This window comes from Panthera pardus, unplaced genomic scaffold (assembly GCF_024362965.1).
Source record: "Panthera pardus isolate Hobbes unplaced genomic scaffold, ASM2436296v1 HiC_scaffold_13, whole genome shotgun sequence".
NCBI lineage: Eukaryota > Metazoa > Chordata > Mammalia > Carnivora > Felidae > Panthera > Panthera pardus.
This window is the reverse complement of record NW_026526688.1, coordinates 22,025,994-22,053,365: the sequence shown is the minus strand read 5'-3', so window position 1 is coordinate 22,053,365 and position 27,372 is coordinate 22,025,994. Positions and strand designations below refer to the sequence as shown.

The 27,372-nt window shown below is 38.1% G+C and overlaps 1 pseudogene; it reads right to left on the bottom strand.

The window, feature by feature from the left end:
• Positions 1–26,974, bottom strand: part of LOC109277380 (dipeptidyl peptidase 1-like) — a 35,141-nt pseudogene extending 8,167 nt beyond the window's left edge.
• Between the last annotated feature and the right edge of the window lie 398 nt (positions 26,975–27,372).

The window sequence follows — 27,372 nt, the reverse complement described above, 5'->3', positions numbered from 1 at the left end:
AAATCAAATTTTCCATTTTGTCTATGTCAAGAAAATACCAGGCAATTTATGTTTTAATAACTTTCTTCCAAAACTGTGAAACTCCACAAGCTGAGTTTTCAATAAGCCGACCTACTCAGTAGTGCTTTTTGTTTTCAGTATAAAACCATAAACATGTTGGAACTGTAACTGAGCCTCTAATCTTTCATTTTATATCACTCTGTCTGGCCAGTTTTGTAGAATTTCACTCAGCTGATTAATACCTTTTGTGTACCTAATACAGTTTCGTTTTGCAAGAATATACAGCAGAATCATAGACTTTTTTTTTACTAAGCATTGCACTTTTCTATAGTAAACAGAGTTACAAGTTTAATGGGAAAGAAAACGGTCGTTTTATTTTCTTTATCTATTTTCTGGTATGATGAATATTTTCATGGTAATTCTCAGCACAGTACTGGCCCTCGGCAGTGAACTTGGGAGCTCAGGCTGCCAACTCAAAGTAATATATGAACTTGAAAAACATGGATTGTTGTGTTATTATCTGAAGGTTACTTTATGGGCTCCTGGGTTCTTAACTCCACCCAAACACATGGAAATTCGCAGTGAGAGCCACAAGCAGACCCAGGTAGCACTGATTCTCAGCTACACCTTTGCTTCCTCAGTTGCCCACAGGGTCTGCACTGAACCCAAGATGAAGCATCCAGAGTTTGACAATCTAATTCCCTATCTGCCCCTTGGCTTGCCAACAATCTTTGATAAGGCACTTATCTGGTCTGTGCCTATAGCAACCTACAAAGTGAGAATAATATTTTGATCCCAACTCCAAGATATGGTGATCATTAACTAATAATTTATTTTGAAGCTAAGAGACATAGATATGCCTGGAGTTATCAGTATATTTGAATAAACTCCAAAATCCTAGGTATCTTGACTTTCTCATATCTGATTAACCACTATACAAATGAGGAAATGATTAGAAGAGGAAGAGGGTTTTTCAATAAGCAGAAGCAGGTGTTAATATTCTGGATCAACAGATTTGTACTGGAGCTTAACATAAAATCTCATCCATGAGTAAGCTTTCTTTCATTCTTGGATCGGATGTAATAATTATTTCATTTTCGTAAAATTTACCATACTGGCATTTGGATTATTTCATGATTTTTCTGGGAACTGTGTTTTCGTGCTACTTATCTGAATGCGAATGAGGCCACCAATCAATTGCAGGTATCTGTAGAACTTGAGTATCCTTTTATTCCAGACTAGCCACCTATCAGTAGTTAAATGGATACAGCTTTTCAATCAACGGCTGTCCTCACGAAGGTATCATACACTATCGAGAATATATTTTTTCCCACATAGTTTCCTTTCGTTTTTTGTAAAAGTACAGTCTGACATACATTACATTATCAAAACAAAACAGCAAATACTATACATTGGAAAAAAAATAAATGAATTATACAAGCACAGAATCAAAATGTTGTTATTTTTGTTGACAGGCTGCATAGCACTGGAGGGATTCTTCCTCTGTAACTATGGTAATAAGGATACTTATCTTGAAGATTAAAAAAATTATTCCTTTAAAATTATTACAACAGCATCTGGAATATAATAAGTAATCAATAAACCTTATCAATTACTAATATTCTATGACAAGAATACACTTCATCTTAATCATACTAAAGTTCTGTGTATCTAATAAGTAAAATCAAATATTATATGTATCTTCAAACACTTTAGGCAGCTAATCATATAATATTTCTAAAATTCTTGATCTAAGTTAAAGATGGGAAACTTGAAAGTATCTACAAATTCAACCAATAATCTGATCATTTTGTTCTATGTTCTTATTATGCAGACACCATTATATAATGGGGATACAGTGACCTCAAATACATTGTTCTTGTCTACTAGGATTTTAAATGTTTATATATTTATTTTGAGAGAGAGACAGCACAAGTTGGGCAGGGGCAGAGAGAGAGGGAGAAAGAATCCCAAGCAGGGTCCATGCTGTCTGTGCAGAGCCCAATGTGGGGCTTGAGCCCATGAACCAAGAGATCATGACCTAAGTCGAAATCGAGAGTTGGACACTCAACCAAATAAATCACCCAGGTACCCCTCTACTGGGATTTTATATCTGGGTTTGCCTGCCACTGTGCCTGGCATATATGAATACTCAATATGTGAGGCCTATTATTATTCATATTACTTTTAGGTGAGACTGGGTGGCTCAGTTGGTTAAGCGTCCAAATTCAGCTCGGGTCATGATCTCACAGTTCTGAGTTTGAGCCCCATGTCAGGCTCTGTGCTGACAGCTCGGAGCCTGGAGCCTGCTTCGGATTCTGTGTCTCCCTCTATCTCTGCCCCTCTCCCACTCACACTCTTTCTCTCAAAAAATAAACATTAAAAATTTATATACATATATATATATACATATATATATACACATATATATGTATATATATGTATGTATGTGTATGTATGTGTATATATACATATATATATATATCACTCCTAATATTTAAACAGATTATATTGTAAACTGCCTTGGATTGCCAGCTAAGTTATAGATAAACGAGACAACTTCTAGATAAAGAAAACTTTGTGGCAGGCTTAAAATTGAGCTCCACCTAAATTAATAGATAGGAAGGATTCTGTTCATTGTTGTGTGCTATACTGTGTTTTACATATATTTTATATGTATATTTACATATATTTTTATGTGTGTGTTTACATATATTATATATATATGTATTTATATAGATACATATATATCAGAAATATACACCATAGTGAAATAATCTATATAACTACCCCAAGACCTGTAGCCAACCTTACCACTACCTACTTTTAAAATTAAAAATACATACATGAAAACTTAAGACATGACACACCCAAATTCTCAGCAGGAAGAAAAAGACCAAAAACAATGAGATAACAAATAGATCTTCTATGAATCTCACTGGAGAAGAAAGACAAAAATCTAGCGCACAGCCAAGTGCCAACAAAGAGAAGACGACCTACCTACTTTCTGTCACTCACCCTATGTTTTCTTGTCTCGGTCTTCTGTGCTCAAGGAAATGGAAAGAGCTTCTCAAAAATGCTGAAAGATTACTCCCAAACCCAAACCTTCATTTCTGCCATCTCTGACTACCACTTCCTTAAACCTTGAACTTGTCTTGTTCCACCTCAACACTGTCCAAGTGAACAGTCCTATTCTAGACACTACCGAATACAGCCTACACCAACCCTACTATGATATTTAATTGGATAATGTTTTTGAACACTATTTTAAAAATGTTGAGGAAGCATATAAATAAAGAGGGCCATAAATGTGATTTTTTAAGTTTATTTATTTATTTTGAGAGAGAGAGAGAGAGAGAGAGAGAGGGAGAGAGAGAGAGAGAGAGAATTCCAAGCAGGCTGCATACTGTTAGCACAGGGCCAAACACAGGACTCAATCCCATGAACCACATGAGATCATGACCTGAGCTGAAACCAAGAGTTGGACACTTAACCGACTGAGCCACCCAGGTACCATGCCATAAATGTGGTTTTAAGAAAGAGCCATGGAAAGAACATTCTGTCCCAGGGTAAGCAGATTAAGGTGTCTGATGTCAGCAAAACACAGACCAAGAGGAACCATGGAGCTTTAATGAAGTACTCATGTAGTTTTTGCTGTGGGAAGGGAATGAGTTCCAAAGAAATATATAAAATAGCTTTCACCATCAATCATCTATTGGGGAGAAAAAAACATTCACTAAACAAGGTAGCTAAACAAAAGAGATGATGAGTGTTAACATTCATGGATTTCTAGAAGGCATGGCAGCCTTGTTCAGCTCTGGATTCCCAGTGTATAGCAATGCTCAAAGCTTGAAACACAGGGATTTGTCATAAATGTTTGCTGAATGAATGAATAAACAAGTATAGTTAATAGAAGTGAGTAACAGAAATGTCCCCTTTCAGCTTTCGTTTCATCAAGCCTTTCTCGAATTCCTATGCTTCAGTCTTGGAATAGATCCTTTGGGCACGCAAAGATGGATAAAAAAGGAACGCTGCCTTCAGAACTTTATATTTGGTGATCATAGTCTCTAAATGAAGTGAAAATTTGCAGGATCAAAGAATATTTACTTTACACAGAAAGGAGAACAAAAATCAAGTACATCATTCAAGAGAATAAGACTAACATGTCTCAGGTAAGATGGGGAAAGAGTTTGACAGCATTGATAAATATTACATGGAAGGTCTATACTGCCCACAATAAATGCCAATACAATTGAATAAAATAGGATGACAACTAGGGCAACTGGCTGGGTCAGTTGGTTAAGTATGCAACTCCTGATCTCATCTCAGGTCTTGATCTCAGGGTCATGAGTTCAAGCCCCATGTTGGGCGATGGAGCCCAAAATGTGATGACAACTATAAAAAAATACGACAAAAAATAAAGATGAATATAATGTGTTTTAGAAAGAGGAAGAAACAACTTTGTAAAGGAGAAACATTTCTGTCTACATAAAAATTAAAGTTTGGGGCACTTGGGTGGTTCAGTCACTTAAATGTCTGACTCTTGATCTAACAGTTCATGAGTTCAAGCCCTGTGTCAGGCTCCACACTGACAATATGGAACCTGCTTGGGATTCTCTTTCTCTCTCAATCTCTATTTCTCAAAAATGAATGAATGAATGAATGAATGAATGTTTTAAAATAAGTAAAGTTTCCCATTTCAAGATGGCAGACTACATACCTGTGTTTCTCTCTTCCTTTTGTGATCTTGAAAATAACAACAAGAGTGTGCCTGGGTGGCTCAGTCGGTTAAGCATCTGACTTCAGCTCAGGTCATGATCTCACCACCTGTGAGTTCGAGTCCCACATCAGACTCTGCTCAGCTCAGAGCCTTGACTGTGCTTCAGATTCTATGATCCCCTCTCTCTCTGCCCTTCCCCTGCACATGCTCTGTCTCTGTCAATAAATAAATAAATGTTAAAAAAAATTAAGACAGAAAATTAAAAAAAAATAGAAAATAATAATACGTGGGGTGCCTGGGTGTCTCAGTCAGTTGAGCATCCAGCTCTTAGTTTCAGCTCAGGTCATGATCTCACACTCTGTGTGTTCAGGCCCCACATCAAGCTCTGTGCTGATGGTGCAGAGCCTGCTTAGGATTCTCTGTCTGTCTGTCTCTCCCACTCCCCCAGTCTTTCTTTCTCTCTCAAAGAAATAAGTTTTAAAAAAAAGAAAATAACAATAAGAGCATCACAAAGCTGTAATCCATCAACAATAAAGAGAAAAGGTGGGAGGCAGTCATGAATGGGGTAAGTTGGTCTATGAGAATGAAAGCATACAGTGTGAGAGAGAAGGAAGCAAAGGGTCCTGCAATGGAAAGCATCAGCCTGCTCATCAAGAATCTCAGAACGATCTGGAAATCTGTATGGTCTGAAAGAGCATGGCAGTAAGAAACTGAGCATGAGGAAATGGGTTAAAAGTCCTTATATTGGGTGGGGCACCTGGGTGGCTCAGTTGGTTGGGCTTCCAACTTTGGCTCAGGTCATGATCTCGCAGTTTGTGAGTTCAAACCCTGCATCAGGCTCTGTGCTGACAGCTCAGAGCCTGGAGCCTGCTTCTGTGTCTCCCCCCTCTCTCTACCCCTCCTGTACTCACACTTTGTGGCTCTCTGTCTCTCAATAACAAATGAACATTAAAAAAATTTTTTTTAAAGTCTCTATATTGTAGTTTTAAATTTTTTTTTACAGTTTATTTTGAGAGAGAGAGAAAGAGAGCAGAGAGGGGAAGAGAAAGAGGGAGAGAGAGAATCCCAAGCAGGCTTCGTGCTGTCAGCACAAAGCCTACCATGGGTCTTGATTTCACAAACTGTGAGATCATGATATGTGCCAATATCAAGAGTCAAAACTTAATTAACTGAGCCACCCAGGTGTCCCTCTATGTGGGATTTTTAACCCACTTCGACTTAGATCTGTTGCACATGCAGACTCTAGAGAAAAATAAAAGGTCTTTGGTAGTAACAATACAATACTCGAGTGAATTACCCACAGAGAACTAGGACAGCTAATGTAAGTGCTGATACTCAAGAGTGAGGTCCTCAGCGTATGGGCTTTTGGGCTTCATAATTAAAACCAGCTCCCATTCTACTGTCCTTACAAAAAGCCTTAGATCCGACTAGCCCCATTCACGTACCCAGATCTCACTTGTCAAGTTTTCTATTAAGTTATTCTTTGATATGTATGAAAATTAATTCCATCATTTCAAGTACCTCTGGTACTTGCTGGTACCTCTGAAATCTATACCACAATACCAATTTCTTACTGTTTTTAAATCTCAAAAAGCAAAGAACTCTTAATCTACCATCCCTCAAATCTCTTTTCTGCTCTATTATTTTTTTAAATGACAATTCTTGACAATTTTAAAGTGTATTATTTATTTATTTTTGACAGAGAGAGAGAGTGCACACATGCACATGCATGAGTGGGGGAAGGATGTGGGAGGGAGGGGAGAGAGAGAATCCCACGCAGGCACACTGTCAGCATAGAGCCCAAGAGTGGGCTCAATCTCACCAACCTTGAGATTGTGACCCGAGCCGAAATCAAGAGTCGGGCGCTTAACCGACCAACCCACCCAGGAGCTCCTTTGCTGCTCTCTCCTTATCTTGGTAGATGGCACACCAGGCCACTGAATTGCTCAGGCCAAAACCTAGGAGTCACGGTTGATGCTTCTTTTCCCCCTCAGTCCATACGCAAGTTCTGTCAATTTCTACTCCTAAGCCTACCTCGAACTAGTCCACTTTTCCTTGCTTCACTGACACCGTGAAGTCCTAGCCAATACCATCTTTTAACTGGGAATGTCCACAAAAGCCTTTTAGCTATCCTACCTCCACCCCTGCCCTGGGTTTCCTACAAAGCATTCAGATGTATTGTGATTTCCTACAATGCATTCTCCACTGAGAACCCAGAGTGACCTTTTCAGAACGTAAATCAAAAGTTAGATCCCTCCCAGAATCCACCCAAAGGACTCCTTCGTCACTCACAATGAAATTCAAACCCTTTACCACGGCGAGGAGATCACAGGTGCCATTGCCCCTGCCGGTTTTCCTTACTTCTTCTCATGTATGCCTCCTTTTCTCTCACTCTGCTGTAAACACTCCAGTCTGGGCTCATTAGAGATTACTGAAGACTGCCCCAACCTCAAAACCCTGATAATTGCTCTCCCTCTCCCTGAAATACTCTTCTCCCAGACCTTCGCATGGATAGTTACTGTTTTTTTCTTTAAAGCCCCAGGTTCCTTAGATGGGTTTTCCCTGACCACCTAGTCACTCTCTACCATATGAATATCCCACAGCTGAGTGGTATGTCAACTTATTATATTTATTTTTTGTCTACTCATATATTTTTCACACTCCAGGATGAAAGCTCCGTGGGGCACAGTTGTCAGCTTTGTTTCTGACAGTATCCACAGTGCCTAGAATAGTGCCTGGGGCACAAAAAGTGCTCAAAAGACTTTTTTGAATAATTGCTCAAAAATGTCTGAAAATGAAAGGAAAAAAAAGCCCAATATCAACCAAAATAAAATCAATTCCAGAAAAGAAAAAAAAAAAAAAGAAAAAAACACAGAACTTATGTAGTAGCAAAATAATAACTAAAGTAATTTGATTATTAACTCAGGGTAATTTGAGAATAAATGTAGCAATTTGAAAATAAGACTTCATACACATGAGAACGATTTTTGGTTTTTTTTTTTTGTTTTTTTTTTTTGTTTTGTTTTTTTTTTGATATCTAAAATAACCACTCACATGCAATGCTAAAGCAAGTATGAACTTTAAGGAGCATTCTGGAAAGTAATCCAATAGTGTCTATCAATAACTGAATGCACATACCTTCTGCCCCAGTAATTCCCCTTTTGGAATCAATTCAACAAATATAAAAGCATTAGTATATGCAAATGTAGCACTTTAGTATCTTCTGAAGTATTGTTTACAGTAACAAAAAAGAAAACACTCCTGATAGTGGTATAATTGAATAAGATTTAGCACATCCACATAACAGACTCTCAGGCAGCTCTGTTTAAAAATGAGTTAGATCAGTGCTTGGGGAAGAGATTTACTGGGGATTATTAAGCTTAAAAAAAGCAAATTTTTGGAGTGACTGGCTGGCTCAGTCGGTGGAGCATGTGACTCTTGATCTCAAGGTTTTGAGTTCAAACCCTACCTTGGGTGTCGAGATTATTAAAAATAAAATCTTTAAAACAAAAGCAAATTTTTAAAAAGCAAATCTCAAAGAGCGTATGGAGTAGGATGCGATTTTTGAAACAAATAAGAAAGCATATTCGTATGTTTATATTAATAGCAGAAAGAAAACTATGGATATATACATATAACTATTAGCAACAGTAACCTCAGGAGATCATGGTGGGGGAGTGCAGAGCAAAGAAAAAATTCTTCTTTATACCTTTCCAGAATGTTTTCTTATAATAAGAAACATGTAATTCTTATTTAAAATTCCAAACAAAATAAGGAGGAAAAGTTCAGTGAAATGAAAGGAGAGAGAGAGAGAGAGAGAGAGAGAGAGAGAGAGAGACGGAGGAGGAACAGCAAAAAGAATCAGTTACTGAGTTAAACTCTACCCAAAGAACAAGAGGAAAAAAATCTCCACAATAAGTCATTTGTACTTTAGAAGAACTCACGAACAACATGAAATCAATGAAACAAGACATTCAAGATGAAAGGATAAGACAACAGAATAAAGTGAAAAATGAGATTACAAAGCTAAAAAGATAAACTGGGGATCAAAGCAATACTATTACAGAAATAATAAATAAATTTGAAATCGCACAAAACAGAACACGTGAGGCCAAATACCCAATCAGAGGCCAAAAGAACACAGAGAATAAACACATAGATGGTGAATCCCTGGGGAGAGAGTTAATAGATACCTCAGACAGATAATGATGATCTAGCAAAAGAAAATCAATTGGTCTTCATTCTGGGGAAACCTTGTATCCTGTCCTATAAATGGAAGAGAGGAAAACAGTACATTTCTATATTAAAGAAATTTTTCATGAGACGTAAGAGGAGGAAAAAAGTGGATCTAATTAAAGGAGACTACCATGTCTCGAAATAAAATAAATAAATAAATATTAAACAGAATCATCAAAACTGAGATATATACTGGAGATTTTTCTGAAATTTATAAATGAAAAAACAGATCAACAGGAAAAGAGCCAGGAAAAGCAAAAGTGAAAAGGGAGGAAGAGAGGGAAGGCAGGAGGAAACAAGGAAGGAAGGAGAAACCAGGCTTGAATATGACCAGTAAGTTGAGGAGGAAGTTTGCTAAGAAGAACACGAGGGGTGCCTGGGGGGCTTGATCAGTTAAGCATCTGACTCTTGATTTTGGCTCGGGTCGTGGTCTCACGGTTGTGAGATCGAGCACCGCCTAGGGCTCAGCGCTGACAGTGTAGAACCTGCTGGGATTCTCTCTCTCCCTCTCTTTCTCTGCCCCTCCCCCACTCATATTCTCTCAGTCTCTCTCAAAATAAATTTTGTTAGCTTTTCTGTTAGCTCTCCTTCAAAACCCATGCGGAGGGCAGTGACCCGCAGAGCTTGTCACACTTGCTTGAGATGATTACCTACATGAAATACAGACATTTGTATTTTTAACCGTGAATAAAGCTTTAAATCAATGAAGAAGAAAGTTAATGGAAACGTATCAGACAACAAGGAGTTAGTGCAGAAAGTATTTCAGAGATCTGAGAATTCTGAAATCACACCAAGTAGATAGCAAACACTAATCCTTCTCAAAAGAAAAAATACTAAATTAAAAATATATATATATATTATTTCATATACATATTCTATATATATGTATATAATACATATGTATATAATATGTATTATATGTATATCATATACATATGTTATATATAATATATATATTATAAATATATAATATATAATATATATAAATAATTATATGTATATAATATATATATATATAATGTTATATATAATATTCTGCCCTGTCATTTCCATCTACTTTTTGAGACCAGAACCAGAAATTTGGTCAAAAGTGGCAAAGGCATTACAACCATGATCAAGGAGAAGCATTCAAAGTTTCCAAGTATAATGAAAGACTTTCTATCCTCTGGTCCTTAGGATTGGAGAAGACCCTGAAAATTAAATACCTGCTCAAAATAAGTAAAAGCAAAGAAACATCCCAGCCAGATCTTAATTTTATACTAAATTCCTGCATCACTTTGACTTACCTGGATTTCTCACTCCAATACATAATTATATTCAGTCTCACAGATCATCTGAAGGCGTAAATGAATATAAATGCTATGTCACCTTTACCTGAGGAGCATTGTTGCCAAGCTTAACCTGGCTGGTACTGAATCTGGACCAGAAAGAGAGTTGAAGCCATGGACCCAGAACCTCCCGTGAAAGCCTCAGGAGCAAGGTATTATATCTAGAAGTACAGTTATGTCGCAGAGAAGGCTGTCAGAACCTAAGTGGAAAAGAACCACTGTTAGTGGATTTTGCGTCCAAAAAAGGGCAAATAAGTTTGTATAACAAGTACAGACTGCCATAGGCTGCGTTAATTCTTTTCTGTAGTGTGGTTAGTTGAGATAAGACAGTTTTCAAAGTTCTGCATTATTATAGATTCAGAGGAATATAAATAAATAAGTAGATAGGTGGGTAAGTAAGTAGGTAGATAATGTTTTTAAAAAATGAAATGCCATGAACACGAGATAGGAAGTAATTCAATCAAATTTTATCTTAGGCTTCGTTCTCTGGTCTGAATATGATCACTATAAACATATTTCAGGGACACCAAAAAATTATTAAAATGTGCATTAAAAATCCACATCTTTCTAACGAATGAGTTGTAGTTAAATTTGAACTTCAACCAGTTAAACCAAGCAAGAAATAATGGAAACCCATTGATCTGAACAAACAATGATTTTCTAGATCAGAGTGCAGCTACTTAAGGGCAATGAAAATAATTCCAGGTCATGTCTTGATCCTATAAAAATCTGTGGTCTGTGATATTGGATTTTGCATTTGACTCGCAAAGGGCAGAAGAATAGCAGGAAAGCCACGGTTCCAGTTTATTCATAAACATTTCGTATTCATGGAGGTACTGCTTCATTTCTAGGAGAACTGCCTAGAAACCAGATTGAAAATGTCTATGAATTGAGTAGGTTCCAGATGGTCAGTGATCTGCACAGTGACCACACATTTCAGAACTTAGAAAAAAAAATTGTGTGTGTGTGTGTGTCAAAGTTTGTTGAAATTAAGACAATTTTCAAAACTCTACCTTTTTATAGATTTAGAACTGCTTTCATCAGCCACGGATCTCTTTACGACATTAAACTCTTACAAATCATCACTAGTCATCAAAACCGGGCTTTAATAGAGATGAGATAAAATCATGTACTATTTTTTTTTCTTTTTCTACTTACCTTCTGAAAATTCTAGGAGTTCTACATAGTTCAAATATTCCCTAACATGGTAATACAGAACTATCCTTTCTTTCCACAGAGTATATTAAAACACACATATGGACACAAAACTTATGAATTTGCAATCACTGCTTATGGTCATCACTAGACTTTGTCACTAGTAATAACAACATTTTCTTCATAGTCTCCATTTCAAGATTCCCATTCTTTGACCACCACCTTTGATCTTGTTTGCTCACTTCCTGTAGCACCCATTTCAAACAATCTTTTGTCCTCACAGAAATGACAATCCATTATCACCTCCAACTTTTACTTTCAAACACCCCCTGCATCCTACTTCTTTCTTTACCCCATTGAGATTCCATGATCAATGATTATAATCACATCTCTGCATATGACTTCAATGATCTCTTTCTTCTTGTTTTCTTATGACAAAACCACATACAGGGTAAATCCAACTCTCTCCCTTCTCTCCCCCCTGAACTTAGGTGAGTAAATTTAGATGAAGAAAAACCCACAATCAGATTGACGCGTCTTCCTTGTTTTATATTCATGAGCATGAAACAATCAATCTCATAATGCTTTCTGGGAATCATGTTATACTTTATTCAGTCCATTTATACTCCACTTACTTAGATGACTATCTCCCATCTTCTCCGCTCCACCTCAAACCTCCAGCCCTTGCTCCCTTTCTTCATTCTCAGCAGATGATCTTGTTTCCTACACTATTCAAATAATCTGGAAAAAAAAAACCCTCTCAGACTCTCACAATCATATCGACCCTCCAACCAGCATTTTCGTTCACTCTTCCATCCCAACTTTTCCCTTAGATAAATGATTCTTTCTCTTTTCTAACAGTACTTATTTGACCTGTAGACTACAACCCGTTCCCTTTAACCTATCCAAGGGTATCTGTCCAGTGATTCCTTCCTCCCTTTGCTATATTATCAATTTCCTCTTGCTACTGGATTATTTCTATCAGCTTATATTCTACTGATGCTCCATCTTTAAAGTAAAAAAATTGATGCCATTCTTTCTTCTGGATAGTGCCACATATCTTTGTTTTCTTCCACACCGAAGTTCTTCAAAAGATCTGCCTTTTTACTTGATCTCAGATTTCTCTCTCAATTTCATTCTAAAAACTCAAGACTCAGTCTTTGGTCCTCCATCTTCTCTATCTGCATTCCCTGCTTTGATGGTCTCATCAGTCTGATAGTCAAAACTCTCATCTACATGCAGATACCTCCCAAAAGTATCATTTAGATCTTCAGTTCAAGCATCTCTTCCAAATCCAAAACTTATTTTTCCACTGCCTACTCAAAATTCCTGTAATGGACTGAATGTCTGTGTCCACCCCAGAGCTGATGCATTGAAGCCCTAACCCTCAGCTTGACTGTAGTTGGAGATGAGGCCACTAAAGAAGTAATTAAGGTTAAATGAAGTCACAAGGGTGGGGCCTTGATCCAACAGGATTACTGTCCTTATAAGAAGAGACACCAGAGAGATTGCTCTCTCTTCATCAAAATCACAGAAGGAAAGGCCAGTTGGATACAGCTCAAGACAACCATCTGCAGGCCATTTTCCTCAGCAGAAATCATAATTGCCAACATCTCGATCATGGCTGTTAAGCCTCTAGAACTATGAGAAATACATTTCTATCGCTTAAGTCAGCTAGTCTGTGGCACTTTGTTCCAGCAACCTGAACAGACCAATACAATCCCCATTTGGATGTTTTCAGTACATCTCAAACACAGCATACTCAAACCTAAACTCCTAACACTTTCCCCAAAACCTGCTCTACCGCCTTCCTGTGTCATTGCCAAATTATAACCATCTCCGATCCCTCTCTTTTGATCATACCCCATCTCCTTTCCAGCAGTAAATCTTTTGGTTACATCATCCAAAAATATATAGAATCCAACCCCTTGTCTTTACTTTTTTTGTTACTTCCATGGACCAAGCCACCTCATCTCACTTAAGTTACTGAAATATCTTCATACCCGATATCCCTATATCCTTATATTCTATCTTACAGTGCCAGTACATTAAGAAAATGGTTGAAAAATAATGGGGCATGTCAAAGGACACCAAAACTAACTTGTAGCTGGGACAAATCTGGGACAAATGAGAAATACTGGTGCAGCCACTCTGGCAAACAGTGTGGAGGTTCCTCAAAAAATTAAAAATAGAGCTACCCTATGACCCACTACTAGGTCATAGTAGTGGGTCTAAATTCCTAGTGACTACTAGGAATTTATCCAAAGGATACAGGAGTGCTGATTCATAGGGGCACATGTACCCCAATGTTTTATAGCAGTGCTTTCAACAGTAGCCAAATCATAGAAAGAGTCCAAATGTCCAACAACTGATGAATGGATAAAGAAGTGGTTTATACATACAATGGAATACTACTTGGCAATGAGAAAGAATGAAATCCTACCATTTGCAACAACATAGATGGAACTGGAGGGTATCATGCTGAGTGAAATAAGTCAGTCAGAGAAAGATAATCATGTTTTCACTCATATGAGGAACTTGAGAAACTTAACAGAAGACCATGGGGGAAGGGAAAGGTAAAAAATAGTTTCAAACAGAGAGGGAGGCAAACCCATAAGAGACTCTTAAATACAGAGAACAAACTGAAGGTTAATGGAGGTGGGGGGCAGGGGAGAGGGGAAAATCAGCAATGGGCATTGAGGAGGGCACTTGTTGGGATGAGCACTGGGTGTTATATATATATATATATATATATATATATATATATATATATATATATATATATATATATATAAATCTAGTTGGTGAAAATAATACAAGAAACATATTCTCAAAGGATCTCCCCACAATATACTGGCGGTTTAAAAACTGACAATTGTAACTTCATATCACAGAAATCTGGCAGGTACCACCTTAATCAAGTGATCATCACTGTAATGAAGCCTATCAACATCATGTACACCCTGGCATGATCCACCCAGAAGGGTACATCACTTCTGCATTAGTCTTGCAAAAATTACACGTCAATTTGATCATGGCAAAACATCAGACGAAATTTGAGACCCATCCTATAAAATAAATAGCTAGTAGTCTTCAAAACTGGTAACAAATAAATGCAGTAGTATGAGAGTGTAGAAAAGGATCTAGAAAGGGGGCATTAGTTCTAATATTGGGAAAATTTAAATAATGTCTGTAGAGTAAGTATTGCATCAATATCAATTTCCTTGTTTCAATAATTACACTGTGGCTACATAATGTATTAACATTGAAGGAAGTTGGGTAAAGGGTATACAGGGACTCTCTGTACTACTTTTTGTAACTTTTGTAAGAGTGAAGTTCATTCAGAATAAAACGTTAGACAAAAATGTAAATTACATCATGCTGCTTCTCTGCCCAAAACCCTGTAATGGTTTTCAGTTTTCCTCGGACATAATAACTAGCTGAGCTCATCACTCATTATCCTGTCTGCTCCACACTGTTCTCTCCTGCTGTCCCTTAAACAAGCCAGGCAAGTTTCCACGTTAGAGGCTTTCACCTCTGCCCGGAATGTGTTTCCCCAAGACACCCACATGGCTAATTCCTTCACCTCTTCCCAAGTCTTGTTTCTTTTTTGTTGTTGTTGTTTATTTGCCTTAAGGTTTTATTTTTAAGTAATCTCTACACCCAATATGGGGCTTGAACTCACAACCCAAAGATCAAGAGTCCCATGCTCTACCAACTGAGCAAGCCAGGCAGCCCTCAAATCTTGTGTCTGATCTTACCTTCACAGTGATACCTGACGACGCTATTTGGTATTATAAACTGAAACTCCCCATTCTGCCCTCAGAATTTGATTGCCTACCTTGCTCTATTCTGTCTTATTTTTCCATAGTACTTTTCATCTTCCTCCATGCCGTTTAATTTAGTCAGTATTTTTACTTTTATCTGTCCCCACCCACTAGTAATAAACTCCAAAAAGGCAGAAAGCATTCTCTACCATGTTCCAAATATCCAAAGTGTATCCAAAGTGCCTAAAACAGTGCCTGGGACAGAAAAGGCACTCTGTAATTAGTAACTGCCAAATGAATGAATTCTCAGTACTTTAATGGGATTTTAGAATTGTTTCCTTTTATCTTATATTGTTCCTTACATTCTTTTATTTTGGTATCTTCTTTCAGAATATCTTTATAGATTGGATCTTCATTTTCTGTTCTGATATCTTGGACATCATAATACATTATAATGCCTAAAACTGGGAAAAAAAATCATTCACAGTATATATTGCAGAGTAAGTTAATATATTAAATACAGCAAGCACTATTGAATTAATAAGCAAAAAATAATCATTGGAATAGAAAAATGTGTAAAAGATATCAATAGGTAATACATTGAAAGAATTATGGTTGCCTTGCAAAAATACTAATTAAGTTACTAACAAGGAAATTCAAAAAAAGAAATAATGCATAGGGGTTAACTATCAAATTAGGAAGGAAGAAGTTAATGGCTTCATAGAAAGTAACTACACGGAGCTCCTGGGTGGATCAGTTGGTTAAGCATCCAACTCTTAGTCCCCTCTCAGGTCTTGATCTCACGGTTGTGAATTCAAGCCCTACATTGGGCTCCACACTCTGGACATGAAGCCTACTTAAAAAGAAAGAAAGAGAAAGAAAGTAACTTGCTCCTCCTGGAGGAGGGGCGTCGCACAAGAGGAAAAGTTGATTTTGATCAGATCTTGTTGTAAATGTGCCAGTGGAATTTTACAGACATGAAGAAAAGTGGGGAGCCCTTATTAAAACAAAAAACAAAAGCAGTTTTTTAGTCAAATATACCTGGTCAGTCTAGATGAGTAGTTCCCAAGGAGGAGTGATACTGTCCCCCCAAAAGGACGTTTAGTAGTGTGTGGAGCTGGGTTTTCCTGGTTGTCACACTGGAAGAGGAACTACTGACATCTAGTGGTAAAATCCAGGAATGCTGTTCAACATCCTCCCATGCACAGGTCAGATCTACACAACAAAGACTATCCAGTCCAAAATGTCAATAATGCGGAAGTTAAGAAACCCTGGTCTAGATAGATTACTGTAAATAAAGATGGAATGTAAGAACTTGTCCATTGCAATTGAGTATAGAATGGAAGTGAGCCCTGTAATCTCTTATTCCCAAATGACTAACCAAGTGTGAAAATAAAGAAGCTCTGTGGGCAGAAGAATGATTTCCCCGAACCACCATGAGTAGTGATTATATCCTAATCATCAGAACATGCATATGACATTACAGGCCAAAAAGGACTTGACAGGTGTGATTAAAGTGAAATAGGGAGATTATCCTAGATTATGCTGGTGAACTCAAGCTAATCACATAGTCTTAAAAGATGAGGACCTTATCTGTCTGCAGAGAAAGAGAGAGAGAGAGAATACAAAAGGGAAGGCAGAGTAATGAGGCATGAAAAGAACCCAAGCCATAGTTGCTGGCTTTGAAGACACAGGGACCCATTAGCCAAGGAAAGTAGGTGACCTTTAAGAGCTGAGAACGATGCCTGGAACCAAATTACAAGTCTACAATACATTATTATTAACTATACTCAGCATGTTGTACATTAGGTCTTCAGAATTTACTTACCCTTGCTTTTGATGTTCCCCGCAGATGGACCCAAGTCTAAACTCCTTAATAAATTCAGCCTTCAGAAACCAATTCCAGAAAGACTATTTACCTGGTTTCCCTCCCTACTGCATGTCTACCGTGAGTCAATGAATAACAAGTAGACTACTTCAACGGGGGTGGAAAGATACTGAAGGAAAAGAAATTTTTTAAATATTTCCCCCAGAAACTTCTCTCTATTTATTGCTAGTGCCAATACTGCATCTAATATTCTTAAGAAGGAAGTGTCAGAGCACTGAGAAGAGCAGGGTAAAAACTCCAAGAAGAGAGATAAAGGCTTTGTCTCAAGAAAAGACCCGCTTCCATCTTGCAATGTCCATAAAATGAAAAACAAAACAAACGAGCACATTTGCAGGAATCAAGTTAGCCAGATATCACTGACAGGTTAAAAACTAAGAATTAGAACAAGTGTCTTCAATAATAAAGGACCTAATGTAATAAGCAGTTCTTTGGTCAAGGCCAGACTACATGGTAACAAAAGACAGTCCAAACCACTCTGTTTTGTTTTTCTTAGGCTCTTACCTTAGCCAGAGAGGTTAATGGACGTTCCCAGTTCCTCAGAGATTTTTAACAAGAAAATAATGCCTTCCCTTTCCCCCTAACTTCATATAGTGCTATAAACACATACAAATTCAGTAATTTATGCAGTATTTTCATTTTTAAAAGGGGGTTCATTCAGTCATCCTCAGCACATCCCTTTAGGTATCTAGAAGTCTCCAATAAGAAAAAAAAAGCCCTCGAGGTATTTTTATATTAATAATTGGGGTAGGAAAAATAATACAATCTACTATGTGTTCAGCACTGCACAAGTGTTTTACGTGTATAATTATTTTCAAATCTGCCTAACCTGTGAGATAAGATCATGAGAACCCCCTATCTAACCATTTGAGTTAACGTGGGGAACCCACTCCTCTGTGAACAGAATTCTGTCCAACATGCTCTATATATCCTGGCATATTACCTAATCTTTGTGGACATGCTGTTACTCTAAATCAGTACAACCATTTTAAATTTAAATGAGTATTCCCCTTTTATTACCATAAATCTTTTATTAAAGGTCAAATTTGATGGAAATGAGGAAAGACCAACAGAAAATGGTGGTAAGGATTAGGTGAAGATTCAGCCCTGACGTTTCTCCTCTATTGCTCAGCCACTGCATTTATTCTGCTTCCAATTTAAAAGTAGTAAATCTCTAGATAATCTTTTGAATGGCTTCCAGTCACTGAAATATATTTTATAGCTTCCATGGAAGTGTAACATTGATTGTAAGTAAGATTTGTGAAACATCCAGCAGCATTAGATCCTCAAATTTAAAATGAGGATTCGTATTCTACAAGGCTGTTTGAGATAGCCTTTAGGCCAAATCAGCTGATTTGACTCAAGGCATATCTGCCCCAGAATTATTGTAGACAGTCTTTTTCGGAGAAGTTTCACAGACTTGTCCATTCAACTTTCTAACAGCTTTCCCTCAGACCCTGGCCACTATACTCCAAGGAAGCAAGCCAATTGGAGAATAAAACTGTTTCACTTTGAATAATAACAATATTAATAACAGCTTTTATTTTTAACACTTATTAGACGCTAGGTATTTACTATGCACTAAACGTTCAACAAATATTAATCAGGAAATTGAAAAATGATTATAGAGTTAGAGTCTTCAACTAATCTCCCTTGCTATGGTCTCAGGTCTACCACTTTTAACTAAATAATCTTGGCCACAACATTTAAATTCTCGTGTGTAAAACAGGCTAAAAAAGATAGTGTCTACGTCACAGATTGTGAGAAATACAAGAGTGTGTGCAAGAGGGAGGCCCCAGACGGCAATGTAGAAAGACAATGAACTTACCTCCTCCCACTGACACACTGAATCTATACCTATGTAGACCAAGTCATTCTGAAGAAGAACTGAGGGCTGAATGAGCAGCATTTGCAGAACAAATGGTAGAGGGACCACACAGACAGGGTAGAAGAGTTGGGGACAAGTAATGATGGGAACCCTACCCCCACGGTGGGGAATGCAGTAGAGAGGAATATCACTGAGCAGTGATATCAATGGGCCGACTCACCCACACTGGGGCACAGTGGGAAAAAAAAAGACACCTGTTTAAAGGGAAACTAGACTTCTAAGTAAGGAAAACCATTTCCTAACCCTAGGGCATCTACCAAACTGGGAGGAAACTGTTGGAATTCTTTCTAGAGTCCAAGACACTGGTGAGTGCCATTTTTTTACATTCCCCTCTATCTTGGGTGCAAGTGGGAGCAGGGCCCAAATGCCTTTTCCAGCCCGCTAGGGCTGCCTCAGTGCACGCCAGGCCTAGCCTACACCAGCTCCAGCCATCTCCACAGGGTGGCTCCGGCTCCATGAGCCCCAGGCCTCCCCACCTGTGCCCACCCCAGCTCCAGCCATCCTGCCAAGGTAGCCCCAGCATGGCACACTCTGAGACCAACTTGCCTGTACCCGATGCAGCTGTACCCCCAAGGCAGCCTTGGTGCAGCACATCCTGGGACAGACCCGCCACCCATGCCCACTCCATCTCTAGCTGTCCCACCAGGGAAGCCCTGGTACAGCACACCCCAGGACAGTCCCAGACCACTTTTGCTCCAGTCTTAGCCATCCCACCTAGGCAGACCATGATCCCACACGAACATGCCCCCCACACACACTTGCTCCAGCACTAGCCATCCAACCAAAGTGCCCTGACTGGGCACACCCTGGAACCCCTGCCTCAACCCGCCAAACTGCCAGGTACATGCAGTCTACACAGGGGATGCTCCTACACAAGGCCAGTCTTTCCAGAACAGAAGTAGTTTTTCCACCTAATTCATAGGAACAAACACAGAATGTCAAGCTTCTAAGAGGGAAGCTCATAGCCATACAGGCCTACCTCAAGAAACAAGAAAAATCACAAATAAACAATCTGAATTTACACCTAAAGGAACTAGAAAAAGAAGATCAAACAAAACCCGAAGTTAGCAGAAGGAAGGAAATAATAAATATCAGTGTGGAAATAAATGAAACAGAGACTTAACAACAGAAAAGATCAATGAAACTAAAAATTGGTTCTCTGAATAGCTAAAGAAAATGGCTAAACCTCTAGCCTGACTTAACAGGAAAAAGTGAGAGAGGACTCAAATAAGTAAAATCAGAAATGAAAGAGTAGAAGTTACAACTGACACCACAGAAATACAAAGGATCATAACGAATAAATCCCTGGAAAGACACAACCTTCCAAAAGTGAAGCATAACCTCCCAGGGCTGAATCATAAAGAAATAGAAAATCTGAATAAGCTGATTACAAGTGATGAAATTGAATTCGTAATTTTAAAACTTTCAAAAACCAGAGTCTAGGACCAGATGGCTTCACAGGTGAATTCTACCGAACTTGAAGAAGATAGTAATTATCTTTCACAAATTATTTCAAGAAATTAAAGAGGAAGAAATGCTTCCAAGTTCATTTTACAAAGCCAGCATTACCCTGATATCAAAACCACAAAGATACCAGAGAAAAACAAAATTACAGGCCAGTATCCCTAAACATAACATAAATGTAAAACCCTCAACAAAACATTACCAAACCAAATCCAGTAATGTGATGGAAGGGTATACACCAATGATCAAGTGGGATTTATTCCAGGGATGCAAGGCTGGTTCAATATTCATAAATCAATCAATATGATACATTACATTAACAAAATGAAGAATAAAAATCATATTTCAATAGATGCAGAAAAAACATTGACAAAATTTAACAACCGTTTGTGATAAAAAGTCAACACAATGGGTTTAGAGAGAATATACTGCAAAATAATAAAGGCCATATAGGACAGGCCCACAGCTAACATCAAACTCAATGGTGAAAAACTTTTGAGAAAGCTTTTCCTCTGAGATCAGGAACAAGACAAAGAAGCCCACTCTCATCACTTCTTTCAAAATGGTATTTGGTATTTGGGCAAGAAAAAGAAATGAAAGCATCCAGATTGGAAAGAAAGAAGTAAAACTATTGCCATTTGCAGACAACATGATGCTACATATAAAACCCTAAAAACGCCACCAAAAACTATTAGAACTAATAGGGGAATTTAGTAAAGTTGCAGGATACAGAATTAACATCTGTGACGTTTCCATATACTAATAAAGAACTATCAGAAATAGAAATTTAAAAAATAATCCTACTTATAATTGCATCAAAAAAATGGAGTATCTAGGAATAAATTTTACCAAGGAAAGGAGATATAAGTACTCTGGAAATTATAATATATTATGAAAGAAATTAAAGACGACACAAATAAATGAACAAACATAGTATGTTCATAGATTGGAAGAGTTAATATTGGGGTTTTTTTATGTTTATTTATTTTTGAGAGAGAGAGCAAGTGTGAGCACAAGCAGGGGAGGGACAAAGACGGAAGGGGACAGAAGATCCAAAGCAGGCTCTCTGCGAGGACAGCTTTGGCACTGACAACAGCAAGCCAGATGTGGGGCCCAAACTCATGAACTGTAAGATCATGACCTGAGCCAAAGGTGGACGCTCAACTTACTGAGCCACCCAGGTACCCTATTAAGACTTAATATTGTTAAAATGTTCATACTCCCCAAAACAATCTATGGATTCAATTCAATACCCATCAAAATATCCATGGCATTTTTCACAAAACTAGAGTAAATATTTCTAAAATTCGTACAGACCACAAAAGACCCCAAACAGCCAAAGAAATCTTGAGAAAGAACAAAGCTACAAGTATCACACTCCATGATATCAAACCATATTACAAAGCTATAGTAATCAAAACTATAGTACTGGCATAAAAACAAACATATTGATCAATGGAACACAAGAGAGAGCTCAGAAATTAACCAACACATGCATGGTCAACTAGTCTATGACAAACAAGGCAAGAATATAAAATGGGGAAAAACAGCCTCTTCAATGAATGATGTTGAGGAAACTGGACAGCTACATGCAAAACATCAAACTGGGCCATTTACTTACACCACATGCAAAAAGCAAATTCAAAATGTATTAAAGCTTGACTTTACGTAAGACCTAAAACCATAAAAATCATGGAAGAAAATATAAGCAGTAATCTTTTTGACATCGCTCTGTTTGTAAAATATTTTTTGGACCAACTATTTTCAGGCAAGGACACCAAAAAATTAAAATAAACAAATGAGATTACATGAAACTAAAAAGCTTTTGTAAAGTGAAGTAAGCCATAACCAAAATGAAAATGCAACCCACTGAATGGGAAAAGTTCACTGCAAATCAAACATTCAATTTTGGTTAACACCCAAAATATATAAAGAACTTACATAATTTAATTTCAAAAAACCGACCTGATTTTAAAAATGGGCTGAAAACTTACAAACGTTTTTCCAAAGAAGACATACAGATGGCCAAAAGGTACATGAAAGTGTGTTAAACATCACTAATCAGGGAAATGATTATCAAAACTGCAATGGAGTATCACCTCATACCACCACAGTGTATATATATATGGCTATTACCAAAAAGACAAAAATAACATCCTGGCAAGGATTGGAGAAAAGAAAACCTTCATACACTGCTGATGGGAATGCAAATTGGTGCAGCCACTATGGAAAACTATATAGAGGTTCCTCAAAAAAATTAAAAATAGAACTACCATATGATTCAGCAAGTTTACTAGTGAATATTTATCTGAAGAAAATGGAAACACCAATTCGAAGAAATATATGCACCCTCTATTCATTGCAGCATTATTTATATTAGCTAAGGTATGGAAGCAACCTCCATATCAAGTGATAGATGAATGATACACATATAAATGTGTATATGCACACATAGGTATATATCCCACATCTTCTTTATGTATAATAGATATATAGATATAGATATATATAGTATACATACTAAATAGATATAGTAAAATAGAATATCATAGGATATAATATATATTATATAGAATTATATGTAATGTATAATAGAATGTATATAACATATAATAGAATATTATCAGCAATAATAATAGAATATTATCTAGTCATTAAAAAATGAAATCTTGCCAGTTGTGACGACATGGATAGAGGGTATTGCACTAAGTGAAATAAGTCAAAGAAAGACAAATACTGTGTGGTTTCACTTATATGCGGAATCTGAAAAATAAAACAAATGAACCAACAAAACAAAAAAGAAACCCACTCTTAGATACAAAAACACTGTAGGCTACCAGAGGGGGACAAGATGAGGAGAAAGGGCAAAATAGATGAAGTGGGATTAAGAGGTACAAACTTGCAGTTATAAAATAAATACGTCATGGGGATGTAAGGCACAGCATAGGAAAAACAGTCAATAATATTGTAACAACTGGATGTTAACAGATGGTAACTTAGAGTTACTGTGGAGATCATTTCATAATGTATAGAAGTATCAAGTCACTATTACGTACACCTGAAATAAGATATCGGACATCAATTATATTTCAGTTTTAAAAAATGAGGGTGCCCGGGTGGCTCAGTCGGTTGAGGGTCGGACTTCAGCTTGGGTCATGATCTCACGGTTCGTGAGTTCCAGCCCCACATCAAGCTCTCCGCTGTCAGCTCAGAGCCCACTTCAGATCCTCTGTGCCTCTCTCTCTCTCTGCTTTTCACCCGCTCAGGCTCTCTCTCAAAAAATAAATAAACATCGCTTTAGAATGCATACACACACAAAGAACATGTGCACGTAAAGGACTTGAAGGGGGCCTGCCTACCCCAGCTCGCAATAAATGTATCTGTTACTGTGCATGACAACTCTACTCCACATGATTACTGGCCCTGGAGATAGTGTGATGAACAAGATACCCAAGGTTTTTTACCTCAAGAAACTTACATTCCAACGGGGGAGAAAACACACAAACTAGAAAAGAGTAATTTTGCAAAAGATAACTTTGTATTGTGATAAAGAAAGTGAACATGGTGATTGAATTGACAAGAGCTAGGGGAGATCAACTGAGATAAAGGAGTATGGGAGGGCTGTAGGTAGAGGGATCATTTAAGGTGGACCTGGGAAATGACAGTGAGCCTCCTGTACCCGGAACCGGTCGGGGGGGGGGGGGGGGGGGTGAAAAAAACCTTCCAGGCAGAAGAGGCAATGAGTGCAACAGCCCAAAGCAGATGAAGTAGACGAGGAAACAAATCTCTGAAGTCCCTGCTGGTCATGGAAAGGCGTTTAGGTTTTATTCTACGAGCACAAGGAAAACGTAGAATGATTTTTAGGTGAGAGGGTAACACCTAATCACCTAAACACCTGATCCGGTTGTTTTAGTTTTCTCAATCATTTTGGCTGCTGAGTGACAGGACGGGAAACAGAGAAAATCAAGACAGGAATAAGAAGCACCAAGAGGGACTCAAAGCAGTGTCCAAGAGAGAGATGCCAGGCAATTAGGTCAGGACAGTGACGACAGATGTGCAGACGTGTCCAATCACAAGCTGACTGGGGGTAAAAAGAAAAATAAATAGCAATAATAAACCTGTGGAATGGGTCTGACAGTTATCCTAATTTGGTAGATAAAGAAACTAAGGCGTGTAGAATTTAAAACATAGCCAAAGAGAAGCTGGGGTTCAAGCACAGGAATTTCTGACTCTGCCAGTTTAGATGTTAGATGAAGATGTGTCGTTTGCAGGGGAAAAAAAAATAGCATTCACTTTAACACTTCCTAAGCCAGCCTGTTCAGAATCCAACTGAACACTTGACAATATTTGGTAAGGATGCATCTGCTGTGTGTTTGCTAGATGGAGAACTCCAGTTTTGTTTTAAGTTCTGTAAGTTGTCAGAGTTGGAGGGAGGTTGTGTGTTCTTCTCTTTCCTTCTGCCTTTCCTTTAGTCTCTTAAGATGTGCTCTGAAACAAAGCACTGAAGGATAACTCATTACCATTTGGATTTGACTTGAAGTGAGACTGTTTTCATTGCCAGGCTCTCCAGAAAGTAGATTGCTTTCTGAAACGTGTGAACGTCTGCGTGAGAAGGGGAACTTGGAATCGTATTTATCTCTAACCCTGCTTACCCACATGGGAGAACCAGCATTACAGGATTATCATTTTGCCGTATGCTGATGTTCACCTGCAGCAGAATTCTTGTTGCAGAGAAAAAAAATCTTCCGAAGAGAATTTCTTTCAGGGCTGCCTGCATTCCTAATCTATCCACCCAGACAGCTTTCACAATTTGGCACTGCATCTTCCTGAACACACTCTCATCCCAAAAATCTTTTGACCAATATGATTGTCCTCTGTTGTAGAAGTTCATACTGGGAAGCACTGAGGAACATTAGAAAGATTCGCTGTGGTCAGTAGCGGGAGAAAGGTGTTTTTCTGAAATATATTTAGGAAAGGTAGGTAACTTGGCCTGATGCTTTCTCTCTAAATTTTCTGGAAAACATGAGTTTTAGGATCTGGTTAATTGGAAGGAGAACTAGGGTACACAAGATGGGAGCGTGTGCTGAATTACGTAAAGCTCAAAATGAAGGCAGGAGAGGGGGAAATGATCAAGTCCTCCTTAGTAAGAAGTGTGGCAATAACTCACTCAGACATCTTGAGTGTAATTTCACCTCCTTCTTGTAAAAAAACATCTCCAGAGTAATGCTGTTGTTTTTCTCAAAGTATAGTCGACACCCAAGGTTACATTAGTTTCCGGTGTACGACAGAGTAATTCAACAGCTCTATGCACTATACTCCATGTGGGAGCTCACAGGTAGCTATCATCTGTCTAAAAAGGAAGGGTATCAGATGGCAATTTTTTAGGCTGACAATATTTTACATATGTTGTATATCTAAACTGACCGGCCTTTCTACTTAGGAAAACATTTGTAGAAGGAAGGCAACAAGAAGGACACGGAACAGAAGGGGTGAACATTTCACAGGTCTGTGATTCTACTACTTTTGCTAAAGTCTCTTATTTTCCCACTTTCCTCTTCACTTTATTTCCTGAGTCCAGAGGAGATCGTAGTTTGTGTCAACACAGAAAAATCCAACGGCAGAAAAAAATTCAACTAGAATTGAGACAAAAATCATAGGCAGTAGTGAGCCGTACGTAACAGGAAGGAACGCTTAGCTTTGCGTACAATACAATGAACTTCACCCTGACTTTATTACTGGGAAGGGGGTATATTTGCTTCTCGGTGTTGTTGAACTCCACCATAAAGTCCCGCAGGGTTTAATTTGTATGGCTCTGGTACAAAGCCATTTGTGTTAGTCATCTCAATGTTCTTCAGGAATGTGGTAGGATTTGCCACTTCAGTAATGATTAGAGGATCCTAAATGAGATGGGTCAGGGACGAGGCTTATCTGCAGCTTTGTGATGCTTTCATTTCAGCTATGAATTTCTTTCAACACCTCACACTGGGGGGGGGGGGTTCTACTTACGTAAGAGCCTCTGAAATAATTATCCAACGCTTACCATAAAGGCTGTACAGAATGTGGCACATTTTGACCGGCACATTATTTCCCCCTCATTGCCATATAGAAAATTGTCAGTGGAAATGAGGAGACAGGATTGGAAAGGGGACACAGTTCTGTTATCTCTTCTTCCCATGACTTCTCTTTCCCCCATTATAATTAATGGTGGAAAAATCAAGCCGGTCACCTCCATGTCTAGGGGTATGCTCGTCAGTGTCTAACAATCCGCTCTCTCAAAATAAAACAACCTTGATTTGTAGAGCTTTACAATTGTTTGGTACAAATACCTGCCATGTGGCCAATTTCAAGCTCCCAACGTGATGACATTGAACACGGAGTCGGGAAATGATGCACAGTCTGCCCTGGGGAACTACCGCGAGCGCTTCGATACAACGTAACAGGATCGTCTCTGCATGGCAACAGGGACAATGAGGATGGCAGCAAGGACAAGGGTGAAAGAGCCAAATTGTCAGCTACCCTGGTGCTTGCCATTCTAAATCGCCATAATTCTTCTGTAAAAGCCACCTTTATCTCTTATGGAACGCATGCCTCAATCACTGGATAATGCCAGAATGCTGTGAATAGCTATGAAAGCACATAACTAAAAATGTTCATAGAAATAGAAACTCATTTCAATAGCTCCTATTTATATTTGCACGTTTTTGCACTTTTTTCTTGCCGTGGTATAAATGATGTGCTATGAAAAAGTGTTGGTATCTTCATGAGAGTAAGAGAGGCTGTGTTCTCCCTTTCATCCTGAAAGAGTGACATTGTCGGCTCTTGATCTGAAGTGACACTTTGGTTTGCCATAATATAGTTAAAACATGAACACAAAAAGTCATGTAACAGAACCCACTGGAATAATAAAATGATCGGGGGGAAAAGACATG